This window comes from Symphalangus syndactylus, chromosome 18 (genome assembly GCF_028878055.3).
Source record: "Symphalangus syndactylus isolate Jambi chromosome 18, NHGRI_mSymSyn1-v2.1_pri, whole genome shotgun sequence".
NCBI classification, from domain to species: Eukaryota; Metazoa; Chordata; class Mammalia; order Primates; family Hylobatidae; genus Symphalangus; species Symphalangus syndactylus.
The window spans coordinates 9,044,364-9,060,353 of NC_072440.2; the positions used below are offsets into that span (position 1 = coordinate 9,044,364).

General features: G+C 44.7%; 1 pseudogene; it reads right to left on the minus strand.

Annotated features, from left to right (window-relative positions):
• Positions 1–9,601: 9,601 nt before the first annotated feature.
• On the minus strand, positions 9,602–15,505 carry LOC129468312 (large ribosomal subunit protein uL23-like; annotated as a pseudogene).
• Between the last annotated feature and the right edge of the window lie 485 nt (positions 15,506–15,990).

Sequence of the window (15,990 nt, forward strand, 5' to 3'; positions counted from 1 at the left end):
GGGCCCCCCTTCCCTTGCCTCTTTGGGGGGACCCCTCTGATTCCTGAAGCTAACAGGCAGGTCGGCGTCTCGCCGGGCCTGACGTTCATTCTCTGTGCGGTGTTCCTTACGGCTTACTGCATCCCTGTTTACAAACACCTGCTTAGCTCTAATAATTGTGATGTATCCGTCCCTGCAAGCCCAGACTGTTTCTGAAGTTTTCTTCTCATGTCTTCTGCGCTTTGACGGACTCAAGCCATGTGAAGCATGTGCTGATTTTCAGGGCTATCGGCATCAAAGGGAGTATACGTACGATAGGCCTCACACAATCTCTCATAGAATTGTCCTGGACTTGGCCGGGAGCGGTGGCTCAAGCCTGTAATCCCGGCACTTTGGGAGGCTGAGGTGGGTGGATCACAAGGTCAGGAGATCGAGACCATCCTGGCTAACATGGTGAAACCCCGTCTCTACTAAAAATACAAAAAAAAATTAACTGGGCGTGTTGGCGGGCGCCTGTAGTCCCAGCTACTTGGGAGGCTAAGGCAGGAGAATGGTGTGAACCCAGGAGGTGGAGCTTGCAGTGAGCCGAGATCGCGCCACTGCATTCCAGCCTGGGGGACAAAGAAAGACTCTGCCTCAAAAAAAAAAAAAAAAAAAAAAAGAATTGTGCTGGACTTTCTTCTTTTCCCCGAATGACCTCAGAGACCTTGTTAACGTTTGTGGCCTTCTCAGCTCCCCTCTTGAATGCTTCCAAGAGAGCTTCCCTGTCTCAGTTTAGCCTTTGCATATCCTCTCTTTCATTTGGGTCCCACTGGGGGCCGGTTCCTGGTAACTGGGTCCTTCCATACTCTTGGGGGTTTTGATAATCAGCTGGTGCATGTTCCTCTAGACACTTAGTTGCTGCTAGGAACACTCTCCACCTTTCATCTCTGTGAAAGAGGAACATGAGCAACCGCTGGCAATCAGACCAGGTGGGGTTGTGGGTCTGGATAATAGTTGGGAGCAAATCAATTCGAGCTTGTGGCTTTTCGGTATAGGACGGGGTATGGTTTTTCCAGTTGAGAAGGTCGGCACAGGTGAAGGGCTGGTAGAGAAAAACACGCCTCTCCACCACGTGACCATCCTCAATCTATCCCAGTATACCGCTGCTCTGTCAGGGGCATCTGTATCCCTGTTCTGGGTCGTCAACGAGCTGCCAAGGGAGGGGTTTCTCCCGAGGTCTCACCTCCTCTCTTGTCTACTCTGGGTGGCCTAGGGATACGCTTGTCTTGCGGAGGCACAAGCACTGTGGGCTCAAGAGTGGGGAGCCTCTTTCCCTGGTAAGGGAAGGGCACCACTGGGATCACTGGTGCCATCTCCTGCAATGGATCTTCTGACGTTGGGTCGAACAGAACTTGAGGAGTTGATTTCCCTGGGCGGATGGAGCGGGATCCTTCCTTAGCTGTCTGTCCCTTGGCTACCAGTATTGCTGCTGCCTGCCCTCTTAGCCACTGTGGGGGTTCTAGCACTAGCTGTCACCAAGTGTCTATGTATGGGAAGCGGTCTAGGTATCCTTTCCCAGTTACCTTGTGCCACACTTGAGAAACAAGGGACCTGTCCAGGCTTCCTTCTGATGGCCAACCCACTTCTAATGTTGGGCAATCTATTTCCCATGAAGTTTGAAGTTCCCAGGTGGTTTGGTGGTCAGGAGTCGGCGCTCTCACCGCTGCGGCCCAGGTTCGATTCCTGGTCATGTGAACCAAAAAGTGGAGCAGGACGCATCGTGGACACAAACCCCTCAGACGCCGGATTCAAGAAGGAAGAGGTTCCTTTTAATCGGCCGGGGGCGTCGGCAGACTCGCGTCTTAAGAGCCGAGTGCCCCGAAGTAATACAGACTTCCTAGGCCTTTTCTCAGGGCTTACAACTCTAAGAGTTTCCACGTGAAAGGGTCCCGATGGATTCAGAGCACATGTGCTTAGAGTGGGGGAGGGGGGGTTCATCTTTTCACCTCAGGCCGGCTCATCAGTGGCAGTGGCTGGTCTTGCCACTGACTTCAATCTTCTTGGTTTTCAACTTTTACTTCCTCCTCCTCTTCAGACACAGGAGACAGAAAGAGAAATGCCTTCTCTCCTCAGGGCCACAGGATGATATGACTCCCAATAATACCGTGAGGAAGGTCACAATATTACTTATCAAAATTAATAATATCAATTATTAATTAATATTAATAATTATCAATATGAATAACTGTATAATTTTTAAAATCAATACCGATAATAATGATAATTAATATTCAAGAGTCATACTGACAATAACAATAAATTATTAATATTAACTATTAATAACGCTTGATATTAATAACTGGGACTGATCATATTCATTAGAACACAGTAATATTAGCTCCTAATAATTAATATTAATAACCCAAAAACGTTTCATTAGCAATTATTTCTTAACATTAATATTGGTAATTCATATTAACGTGACTAGTAAATGAGTAACAAGTAACACTAATATGACTCCTAATACCGCAGTGGGTGTACCCCCACCTGCGATAGTGTTCCTAATGTCCAGGGACGGAGAGAGCATGGGATTACTTTCAATATCACAATAGGTGTACACCCACCTGCCAATATTGATCCGAATAGAATCTCCAGGGGGTGGAGGACCCCCATCGCAGGGGGGCGAGGTGCCCCACCGCGAGGCGGGGCGTAAGAGCCAGCCCCTCTGCCCCCCGAACTCTTAGGACCCCCATCACAGGAGGGCGAGGCACCCCCCGCGAGGCGAGGCATAAGAGCCAGCCCCTCTGCCCCCAGGGTTCTTAGGACTCCCATCGCAGGGGGGCGGGGTGTAAGAGCCAGCCCCTCTGCCACCTTGGCTCTTAGGACCCGCGGTGGACTCACAGCCTGTTTACCATATTGTGAGTAATATCATCTACCCCTCTGGAAATTGTCAACTATTGCACAGACGGGTGTACACCGGCTTTGTACAGAGGATGTACACCTGTCTGTATTTGAGTAATATCATCCTCTTCCTCCCTGAAGATTAAGAACAGTATCAGAAGGGTGTTTCTACTCCTTGAGATATTGGGTGTCACGTCCTCCTCTCCCAGGTTGCAATTAGAATGCTAACCCTAACCCTAACCCTAACCCTACCCTAACCATAACCCTAACCCTTAACCCCAACCCCAACCCTTAACCCTAACCCTAGCCCTAACCCTAACCCCTAACCCCAACCCCAACCCTAACCCTACCCTAACCGTAATCCTAACCCTACCCCCTAACCCTAACCCTAACCCCTAACCCTAACCCCTAACTCCTAACCCTAACGCCTAATCCTAACCCTAACCCAACCCAAACCCTAAGCCCTAACCCTAACCCCTAACGCTAACCCCAATCCCTAACCCCTAACCCTAACGCTAACCCAACCCTAACCCTAACCCTAACCCCTAACCCTAACCCTAACCCCAACCCCAACCCCAACCCTAACCCTAACCTGGGCCCTGACGACAACTCTAATCCTAACCCTAGGTTCCTTACTAAGTTTGTATGTACTTTGTTAATGTGGATTATTACGATTACTGTGTGAGGACTGCACAGCAGCATGGAGATTGCCAATCTTACGTTAATTTTTTTTATTGAGGCAGTGCATTAGCATTACAGGTGCTTGTGACATGAGTAATGTGGGTGTCATATTTTGGGTGTCATGTCTGCATTAGCAGTGCTGCATTTGTGTTTCGAGGCTGCAGTGTGGAGCTGGCACTGTGGCCCCTTGCCTTCGCTTGGGAGAACTTTGGTGGGCAGGATTCAGAGGGGCTTTTGGTTTCCCATTTTGCACACTGAACCCTTCTAACTGGTCTCTGAACTTGATTATTCAGGGCTGCAAACAGGAAGGATTTTACTCACCGTCGATGCTGCCCCGAGTTGTCCCAAAGCGAGGCAGCGCCCCCAACGTCTGTGCTGAGGAGAATGGTGGTCCGCCTTTGCGGTGTCCCCCAGGTCTGTGCTGAGCAGAACGCAGCTCCGCCCTCGCGGTGCCCCTGGCCCGCACGCCCAGGTCTGTGCTGAGAAGAACGCTGCTCCGCCTTCGCAGTACCCCGGAGTCTGTGCGGAGGAGAATGCAGCTCCGCCCTCGCGATGCCCTCTGGGTCTGTGCTGCGGCGAACGCAGCTCCGTCCTCTCAAAGGCACCGCGCCCGCGCAGGCGCAGAGAGGCGCACCGCGCCCGCGCAGGCGCAGAGAGGCGCACCGCGCCCGCGCAGGCGCAGAGAGGCGCACCGCGCCCGCGCAGGCGCAGAGAGGCGCACCGCGCCCGCGCAGGCGCAGAGAGGCGCACCGCGCCCGCGCAGGCGCAGAGAGGCGCACCGCGCCCGCGCAGGCGCAGAGAGGCGCACCGCGCCCGCGCAGGCGCAGAGAGGCGCACCGCGCCCGCGCAGGCGCAGAGAGGCGCACCGCGCCCGCGCAGGCGCAGAGAGGCGCACCGCGCCCGCGCAGGCGCAGAGAGGCGCGGCGGTCCGTCGCTCCGCGGCGCAGGTGCAGAGATGCGCGGCAGCCCGGCCCCCGTGGGGAGGCGCGGCGCAGGGCAGAGATGCACAGCGGCGCGTCGCCGGCGGGGCGGGTGCGGCGCAGGCGCAGGCATGCATGCCGCCGGGCCGGGGTTTGGGGGTAGCGTGGCAGGCACACAGGTGCACATTCACACGCCGCCGGGCGGGGCGGCGGGGCTGGACGCGGTGCAGGCAGAGAGACGCACGTCGCCGGGGGTGCGGCGCAGAGACCGGTGGAACCTCAGTAATCTGAAAAGCCGGGCACTACAGGACCTGCTTGGTCACGTTGCTGTGCCTCTGCGCCTCCTGCTGGCGCCTAGGGCAACTGCAGCGCCCTCTTGCTTACACTGGTGGCCAGCGCCCCCTGCTGGCGCCGGGGCACGCAGGGCCCTTTTGCTCACAGTATAGTGGCAGCACGCCGCCTGCTGGCAGCTAGGGACGTTGCAGGGCCCTCTTGCTCACAGTGTAGTGGCAGCATGCTCGCCTGCTGGCAGCTGTGGACACTGCTGAGCCCTCTTGCTCCAAGTGTAGTGGCGGCTGGCTCCCCTGCTGGCAGCTTCGGACACTGCTGGGCCCTCTTGCTTTTAGTGTAGTGCGGGCAAGCCCTCTTCTGGCACCTGCGGACACTACAATATCCTCTTGCTCCCAGTGTAGTGGCATCACGCCCCCTGCTGGCAACCAGGGCACTGCAGGATCCTCTTGCTCATGTTGTGGTACCCGTGCGCCACCTGCTGGCAGCTAAGGACACTGCAGGGCCGTCTTGCTCACAGTGTAGTCGTCATATACCCCTGCTGGCAGCTGGGGACACTGCCAGGCCCTCTTGCTGGCAATGCCGTGGCAGCATGCCACCTGCAGGCAGATGGGAACTATGCAGGGCCCTCTTGCTCCCGGTGTGACGGCTGGGGTCCGCTACTGGCCACCTCCTGCACCACTTAAAGTCAGACCGCCAGTTATTAAGCCCCATCAGTTCTGTAAATTCAAACTGAAATGGAGCTATTACTGGGGAGAGCTGATGTCCCAGTTCTTGTCTAACTTGGAAGAAAGATTTTCACCAAGAGGCAGTACAAAGACGGCAGATAACTTCATTCAAAAGAAATACAGTGTAAAGAGCTTATTGTGGAAAAATAGGGAGGAGTGGACTGATCGTGCATGAAAACAGCCTAAGAGTCCTGTGCAGGGAATTTTATTTTAGACTTCTTCACAGTCCTGCCTCTGTCTCAAGTCTCCGCCTGTTTTCTTTGTCTGGTTTTCCTGCTACTGCCTTAGGTCCCCGACTTGCCCCACTTAGGCATGTGGGAACTCCTCGCTGTTGGTTGAGGTACATGTGTGGTGATCAATCCGAATCCACTCTGGCACCAGCCTCTTTCCCGCCATCACAGGCCGGCTGACAGCGGTCACGTTTGTACCTACTGCACCTGCCCATCTCTTTTGAATGTCCTTCTCTGCCCTAATCTGTACTTATGGTGCCAGGTTTCTCTTAAGAATGTCCCCTTTGTTGTTCTTATCAGCATGTACCTAGCAATATTCTGACATTTTTATTGCAGAACGAATGATGATTGGGGCATCTTAAGAAGAGTTCTAGGGTGTTTCTTTCTGCATAGGTACCTCTTCTCCCTCCTACCTACAATTGACAAGTGCCCATCCACTCCAGCACTAGAGATGCTACTAACGTGAATTTTTGGTGGTCCCTCCAGGACAGCCTTCCCAGGCTTTCCCTTTTTCAGGAGCTCCCCCTCCTGTTCATGTCTAGCTATCTATTCTAACGGAGCCCACTATCCTGTGTCCTTCCCAAAAATAGTGAGGGAATGATTAATTGGAAGCCATAAGAAATGACATCCGTGTAGATGAAAACTTTACAACTTACACAAATAATCACTCAAAATCATCCTTACACTAAAAATCAAAAACTATACCATTTCTAGAAGAAACTATAGAAGAAGAGCTATGTGCCTTTGGGTTTGGTAATGAATTTTAACAACTGACAGAAAAGGTTGATATACACAGAAGAAATGACAATGTGGATTTCTTAATATTCAAAGTTTATACTCTGGAAGAGACTTTGTTAAGAGAACAAAAAGAAAAGCCACATATTGAAGAAAATATTTGCAAAATACAGATCTCAGAATTTGTATTCAAAATATATAAAAATTGTTAAAACTAAACAATAAGTTAAACAGCCCAATTAAAAATGCACACAGATCTGAACAGACACCTCACCAAAGAAGATCTACAGATGCCAAGTAAACATACAAAAAGATACTCAACATAATAGAGAACTGAAAACCACAATGAGATAGCACAGCTGGTCTATATGTCTTAGAACTGCTAAACTCTTTAAAAAATGACAAATTGCTGGAGAAAAAACAAGAACTCTTTTCATTGCTGGTGGAACACAGTGTGTAAGACCAAAATATGCCACCCCAAAATATAATGGTAGGAAACCAGAATATGCAACCCCAATATATGTCCCTTCGGCTTAAGAATTATTCCAAGCTGATTATTTTGAAAAAAAAACTCTAACAAAGGAAGTTGTGAAAACAAAGTAGAAGTTACACTTGTGTAAGGAAAATTTACATCTATCAAGGAAATCCCCATTTAAAAGCTACCTCTCTTGACACCAAGAAGAGAAGGATAACTAAATCACTAAAGAGTCTTATCAATGGAGAACGCATGGACTTAACTCTGTATAACAAACCTTACCCTTGTCTACTCTGCTTTTGCTGGTTAACTCCCCACTACTGCACCTCAAATCTTCTTTCTTTAAGTTAAAGATAGTATTTATGCTTGAACTGAAAGTCACCTGTGGGAGATTTACTCATTTTTCTGTGAGTATCTCCCATGTATCCATAAGGTATACATGTTTTTAAACTTTTCTGTTTTTCTCATTTTAATCTGTCAGTTTTTACAGAGGGTCCCATCTAAGAATTCCAAAAACATAGAAAATTTTTTTCCTCCCCATTACAAGTTGGGCAGTTTTTTCTAAAGCTAAACAAGTGTCACCTTACAATCCAAAAATCACATTCCTAAGTATTTTGACAACTATTTTGATGTTATTTCCAAACAAAAGCTACCACGCAATTACTTACAGAAGCCCTATTCATAATGACCAAAGGAAAAAAAAGGAATCAGAAAGTCTTACAATAGATGACTGTGTGGGAATCCACTCAGACATCAAAAGCTGTTATAAAGATTATGTAAATGAAAACATTTGAGATACTGAAGATAAAGGAAGAAATCTTACCAGAACTTACTTTATCCAATTAAAGCAGAGCTCCCAGAAAAATACAACTGCCATTAACCCCTTCAAAGGAGCTTCTTGCAAATTCAGCTGCCATGGAGACAGCATACTCTTTCCCATTAGCACTGACAAATGAAAATGAAATCCTAAGCTCCCAACTGACTGAACAGACCCACTCTTGGCTGAGGGGACCCCAGAGTAACTTTCAAAACTGAGTTCTCAGCTTTGCTAGGATGGGATGATGGGGGTCAGTTACACATTGTTATACCCCCTCCTTTGCTAACCATGATGAGGCTTTCTTCCCTAAGGACTTAACAGAAACCAGCCCTTTCAAAGGCTCCACCACTGATGTCAGCCTCTCCTTTCTTGCCTGATAAGAGACCACCCATGACGGAGAGGTTCTGGCCAGTGTACAGAGGACGCACAGAGCGAGTTTTCATGTCCTCTGCTTCACCTTTTAATATCAGAGGGCTGAAAATTCCACCCTGGGATCATGCTAACACTGCCATTTTTTGTACATGGGACCCATGAAGAAGCAAGAAACTCAATTGCGTATGCATGCATTTCTCCTTCCATAAATATTCATGACTCCTCCTAGAGGTTATTAAATAAATGTATTTGGCCATTCCACTCAGCATAAATTACTATTTCCTTTACCTCCTCCTTGAAGCATCTGTTTCTGGCTTCTGGCTGGAGGCTAGGCTTCCCAGCCTGTTAGAAGGACAACCCTGCAGGCTGCAAACCTTTATAGGAAATACATCTCTCACTGGGTGCGGTGGCTCATCCCTGTAATCCCAGCACTTTGGGAGGCCAAGGCATGTGGATCACCTGAGGTCAGGAGTTTCAGACCAGCCTGTCCAACATGATGAAACCCTGTCTCTACTAAAAATACAAAAAATTAGCCTACACTGACTAATTTAAAATTGACTAAATTATCCGTTCTCAAACCTCTGCTGACTATGCGTTCCACCAATATGGAATTAATTCCACTTCCTTTCCTGTTCGGATGACTTTACTAAGAATTATTTCAAACTTCAGTGGCTACTTTGAGAAAATTTTTATCTTCAAAATTGCCTCCTTTTAGACCTTTCCTTTCCCAATTGAGTCTCTCAACTCCCTATAATCACTGAAATTTTAGGCACCCTGCTGCATGCCTTGGAGGCTCTCAATGTGCTGAAGAATCTGCAAAAGCAAACACCTGGGGCTGAAAAATAAAATAGAAAAAAAAATTATTTCTCACCCTCCATAAGATTATACGTCAAAACAAACAAAAAAAAAACCTTAAAAATCTCCAAAAATGCTGGTGAGAGAAAAGCTTTAGCCCTCATATGAAGAAGAAAAAAACTTGTTCCATTTTCCAGATACAGAGTTATAATACAAATTTAAAATGGGGCAAAGATAAAAACCAATTCTTCTATATAAACTAGTGAATTTTGTAGTTATTGTAATCACATTAGTCAGGGTTCTCCAGAAAGGCAGAATCAATAGGATATATGTAGATAGACAGATGAGAGAAGATTCATTAGGGGAATTCGTTCACATAATTATGGAGGCTGAGAAGTTCCACAATAGCCTGTCTCCGAGTTGGAGAACCAGGAAAGCTGGTAGCATGGCTCACTCCAGACACAAAGGACTCAGAATCAGGGAAGCCAGTGGTGTAACTCTGATTCTGAGGCCAAAGGTCTGAGACCCTGAAGTTCTGATGTCAAGGGCAGGAGAAGAAAGATGTTTCCATTTCAGAAGGAGATAATTCACCTTTCCTTTTCCTTGTTGTTCTATCTGGGCTCTCAACCAATTGGATGATGCCTGTATTCATCCATTTTTATACAGCTATGAAGAAATGCCTGAGTCTGAGCAATCAATAAAGAACAAAGAGGTTTAATGGGCTGACAGTTCCACATGGCTGCAGGGGCCTCACAATCATGGCAGAAGGGGAAGCAAAGCCGTCCTTCTTCACATGGCAGCAACAAGGAGAAGTGCTGAGCCAAAGGGGAAAAACCCCTTATAAAACCATCAGATCATGAGAACTCACTCACTGTCATGGGAACAGCATGGCAGTTACCACCACCGTGATTCAATCACCTCCCACTGGGTCCCTCCCACGACATGTAGGGATTATAGGAACTACAATTCAAGATGAGATCTGGGTGGGGGCATAGCCAAACCATATCAGTGCCCATCCACATTGGGTCATGGTTATCTCAGTGTCTTCCAGAAACACCCTCACAGATATGCCCAGAAATTCTGTTTTACCAGCTATGTGTGTCTCTTAATCCAATTAAGTAGATGTCTAAAATTAACCATCAGAATATTTATGCCCGATTCATGGCTGAAATTTCAGGATGAAAGCTATGAAATCTCTATTTGTGTTTGTATATCTATTAATGTATGTTATGTATATGTGATATTTTCTTAATTCCAGATAGCATTGCAAAATTCATTTATAAAATCCTCTAAAAGTGCTCTATTCTAACTTGGCTTGGAAAAAAATAAGCATTTATAAAGAAATATTCACCAAACCCTAGAAATATAGGAAATGATCAAATGTTTTTTAAGTTAACACGATTTGGATAAAACTTAGTTAAATAAGATTAATATAATATTTTTGGTGTCATAAAACAACTATGTCTTCAAAGTTATCACTATTGAATATAAAACAAACATAAATTCCTATTCTGCTTGAGTTCCAGTCAAATAAGCTAATATTATACTTACTAGAAATGTAAAATCTTAAAGCTTATAGATTTGATTCTAATTAATTTGTCATTCTTATGAAAAACATTATTTTTTTATGGTGAAAAGATACACATATATTTAGAGTTAGCCAGCTGGACTCAGTTTAGATGATCCCAATTTTGTTGCGACATCCAAAACATCATAATCAGGAGCCAGTCGAACATATGCCTTCTTCTCTTTATCAGGACAAATGAGGGTGGTGACCTCGGCCACATCACTGTCATAGCGCTTCTTCTTCACAGCCTGTTTGATCTGGCGCTTCTGGCTTTAACATCCACAATGAACACAAGCATGTTGTTTTCTTCTATCTTCTTCTGGCTGACTCAGCGGTCAGTGGAAACTTGATGATAGCACAGTGGTCAAGCTTGTTTCTCCTGGGGGTGCTCTTCCAAGGATATCTGGGATGCCTCCGGAGTCGCAGTGTCTTGGGCTGCCTGAAGGTGAGTGACATGCGGATCTTCTTTTTTGAGTGTGGCTGTGGACACCTTTCAACACTGCCTTCGTGGCCTTTAAAGCCTTCGCTTTGGCTTCGGCTTTAGGAGGGGCAGGAGCTTCCTTCGCTTTCGGTGCCATCTTGTGAAAAGCGAAAAGCATTATTTCAAAAATAATCTGTTTACAGTAAATCTGCCTAACAGTAGTTTCCAAAGTACTTGTGGTAATTTTTAACCTTAAAGTTAAGCTAAGTAAAAGATTTGCCTTAAATATCTAGACCATTTATAAATAAGATACAATACTAAAACGTTAATTACTGAACATAAATAATTCAAGTTTATATACTTTTGGCTTCCTATTTTTACAGAGAGACTAAAGATATTTTGGCCCATTAATAAACATCTTTTTTTCTGCCACACTGAGAAATTGTATTATGAGGAAACACATCCCTCTAGATGTTGGGAGATGGTATATTCCTACATTTTCTAACCTACTATAGAATGCTAATATATGACAGTTTATAACTGTCTACTTCCTAGTTTTCTCTGGAAAATAAGAGATTACTAAGTATTAAAATTATAATCAATATATGTAAATAAAACTACTAGACATAATAGAATAACTAGAAACAACTCTATGCAAAGCATGCAAGAAAAGTAGGGCACGTTTCACAAGTAAATTAGGTCGTATTTTTTGTAAGGAAAATGATACATAAGATACAAACAAAAAGAGATACCTAACCTTTCCTGTGTTATATTTGTATGGGTAAAATGTTAAGTTTTCAGAAATTATATAAAATTCCTGGAAATGTGTCAATGTCCTCCTTATCCATGCTATGTGCCAGTACAGAGTAATGAGTCATAATTCCAATTATTATTTTAAATTTTGTGCCAGGTGCACTGGCTCATGCCTGTAATCCCAGCACTTTGGGAGGTTGAGGCGGGTGGATCACAAGGTCAGGAGATCCAGACCATCCTGGCTAACCCGGTGAATCCCCGTCTCTATTAAAAATACAAAAATTAGCCAGGCGTGGTTGCGGGCGCCTGTAGTCCCACTCGGGAGGCTGAGGCAGGAGAATGGCGTGAACCCGGGAGACAGAGCTTGCAGTGAGCCAAGTTCGCGCCACTGCACTCCAGCCTGGGTGACAGAGCAAGACTCTGTCTCTAAATAAATAAATAAATGTATGGCACAGAAAAAATCGAATATCCTTGTCAGTTGTGGTATAATGAACTCTCATCAGATCTTTCATCACAGCCACTTCATACTCTATGTTATTTAGATATTACTTCCCCCTGATGCTTTTCTGAAAGCTCCTGCAATCAGCTAGAGGTCAGAATGTTCATCTCCAACACAGGACTCCCTCTAAGACTCACGGAAAAGCCCATGACAGGTACTCTGGTTATAGGCTTCTGATGATATTGCTTAAATAATTTTAAGACCATGCACTTGACTCAGCGAAGATCTCCAGAAGTCTGGTTGAGAAATTGATAGGTTCATGACACTGCCAACCCAAGATCCAGCAAGACTGGAATTGATTACATGGCACTGAATGAACTGATGAAAATTGATTATAATTTTATAGCTTTTTGGAGCACTGCTGGTTCTTTAATGTTCTAGTTTCTGGATTTAAGAAATCTCTTTCTCTTAATCTAACTGTAACTTACAACAATTTAGTAGATTATACTTTTGTAAACAGAAATGAAGCATTTATCTTTTTTCCCTGCCTGATTTTTCCAGAATTTTGAAATCCTTACTGAATACTCTTATTTTCACGATGATATAGTTGTTAGCAAAAGTCCAGTAAGAATCTATTCGCCTTATAACACGACATAATTGGAAATTTTGGTTATTTTACTGGAATATCATATTTAGGAAGTGTACCTAAGATCAGTTATGACCAGCAATTTTATGGAAGTAAGGTTGACTTTTATGGAGACAATGCTTAAAAAGCACTGTGAGAAATGGGAAAGTTCTTCCTCAAAGATTATAAAGTCACAGCTATCCACTATTTTTATGTGTGTGTGTGTGTGTGTGTGTGTGTGTGTGTGTGTGTGTGTGTGTTCCAAACCAGTTGTCCTAGCTTGCTCCAGCATGCCTGGACGGAACTAGACAAGCCCCAGCCCGTAGTGCATGCTATTCCTTATTTGGAGATGCTTCCTTAACTATCCCTGGGCAACTTCCTTTCCTTTCTTTGTTCTATTCCCCTTACCTAATTAAGAAAGTTTTAAACTAACAGCCAATCAGGTAAAGTGTAAAATGTGAGGTCCTATTTCAGCCAATGGAAACTGGACACAGCACTAGGGTAGACATGTCAGGTTATAAGTAACTCTGTCTCCTTTGTTTGGTGTGCTTTTGTGGCTGGACAGCTATTGAGTAGCAGCCTTTATGAAGAAAGTAAAGCTCGCCTCGCTAAGAGATCATTTGTTTCCATGTTAATTCTTTTTTTTTTTTTTTTTTTTTGGAACACCAAAAAGTTCATTCCCAACAGCACTCTGAGAAAAGCCAACCTGATACCTAGATTACAGGGTTCGCAGCCTTACAGGTTAGTAAAGAAGGTCATTTCCTGGTAGGCCCAGGAATTTAGGGATATTTTGGGGGCTTCAGGAGGAGAGGAATTCACACAAAGCTATGAGGACTGCAGCTGAAATCTGATAGTATGTTCTTAGCTTGGCTTTTAGCCTGAATTAGACCTTTAAAAGTGAAATCTGAGATTCTGTATGAAAACTTCCAGCAAAGAAACTTGAAAGCACCTATGTGGTCATCTCCTGTTCTTGCTGCACTTATGTAAATAATCAAGCAAAATCTAACAAAACTAGACTTATTTTTAAAACAAGAATAGTCTTACTTTATGATCAAAAATGATGGTTACTACAGAGAGAAATTTTATGTTTCAATGGAAAACTACAACATGGCCGGGCATGGTAGCACATGCCTATAATTCCAGCACTTTGGGAGGCCAGGAGTTCAAGACCAGCCTGGGTGACATGGTGAAACCCCATCTCTACCAAGAATACAAAACTTAGATGGGCATGATGGCATGTGCCTGTAGTCCCAGCTAATCATGAGGCTGAGGAGGGAGGATCGCTTACACCCAGGAGGTAGAGGTTGCAGTGAGCTGTGATTGCACCTTTGCACTCCAGCCTGGGCAACAGAGCCAGACCCTGTCTCAAAAAACAGTTTTTTAAAGAAAAACTATAGCTATTGTGGACTATCAGATTCTAGTCTTGTTTCTTGTTTTGGGGCTATTTTTACCACTTTATAAACTGGATCCTGCCATCTGATGAATTTTGTCCCACAATGATACTTGTGGAATAAGAAGCCAAGTATTGTCTCTCCTACTAATATATCTATTGTCAGTTAATTTGAAGGTCTCCAGCCCTGGAACAAAGTTAGAAGAGGAAGGTTTTGCTCCCCATAATGCATAACCAAATTGTGGTACATTCATGCACTGGAATACTATTTAGCCATAGAAAGGAACAAGCTATCAACTCACATAAAGACATGAGTGAATCTTGCATGCACATTGCTAAGGGGAAGAAGAGAGTCTGAGGAGGATACACACAGTGTGACCTCATTTAATGAGACACTGGAGAAGGCAAACTCCACAGATGGGAAGCCATCCGCTCCATGGGGTGGGGGTTTGAAGCATTCCATACGATACTTTAATAGTGGGATACCTACCACAATGCATTTGTCAAAATATGCAGAATTTCATGGCCAAATGGGTAAATCAAACTCTATTCAAATTAAATAAAATTACTCAGGATGTGGAGTATCCCAGGACAGAATACATCATGTGAAAAAGAATTTACGCTACAAGTTACTATGGTTTGGATGTAGTTTGTCCCCGCAAAAACTAGTGTTGAAATTTGACCCCCAATGTGGCAGTGTGGGGCTGTCGGGCCTAGTGGACAGTGTTTGGGTCATGGGGACGGATCCCTCATGAATAGATTAATGTTCTCCATGGGGGTGAGTGGGTTCTGCTCTCACAGGAATGGATTAATTCCTTCAGGAGTAGGTAATTAAAAAGAGTCTGGCTTCCTTGGCTTCCCTCTTGCTTTCACTTTTGCTATGTGATCTCTGGTGCACCCCTTGCTCCCCTTCCACTTTCCACCATGAGGTGAAAAAGACTGAGGCCGCACCAAATGCAACTGCCCAATCTCAGACTTTCCAGCCACACGTATTGGGAGCCAAATGAACCTTTTTTACTAATAAATTACCCAGCCTCAGGTATTCTGTTACAGAAGCACAAAATGGACTAAGACACAAATGTAGGTAAAAACTCACTGAAGGTGCAGGGAAAATGGTGTTGAATAGAATCTGTAGGCTGAAGGCAAATGAACTATACTTCATCACTGGATTCCATTTTATAAAGTTCTTTCCAACAGAAGCAATTGTGAACAATTGTAAAACCACAGTGTCTGTATCTGGAATAAAACAATGACTTACATAAGTCGCAGATGGTGGGAACCAGGTTTCTCACTGTTGAAGTGGGAGGTTACAAATTAGCAAGGCGAGAAGGCTAGAATGATCCCTGTGATAGTAGATCAGGGGTGGAGACATCAACGTAAACTTATGTTTAGTTTAATATAGATACACACAGTTCTACATAGGAAACTTTATAATTAGGTGTGTGTAGGTAGGTTAGATACCCACATGTACTTCCTAGCATTGCTAATGAGGGACAAGATACAATGTGCTCATTCAGCAGCCAGATGTAAGTTTTCCTGCCATTCTGAAAGGAATCAGGCTCATTGAAGAAATGTCTGATACTAGAACTGGGACAGTAAATATAGGAGCCAGGATAATCCGGAAGATCAGAAAGTAAGTAAGTACTAAAAAAATTAAAATATATCAAAGAAAAATGAGCCAATAAAAACAGCTACCGATGGCCAACACAGGAATGAATTGTGCAACATAATGCTGCAGTGTTGAATACTAACTAAAGCTTAAAGTGATTATCTAGGTGTCTGTATTTGTATACATAGGTGAATGAGCAAATGGAGTTGCATAGAAATGTCCTTTGCAAAAGAATTCCAAATAGTTGATGCAGACACTCAGCCATCAAGAAGGTGGAGCCAAC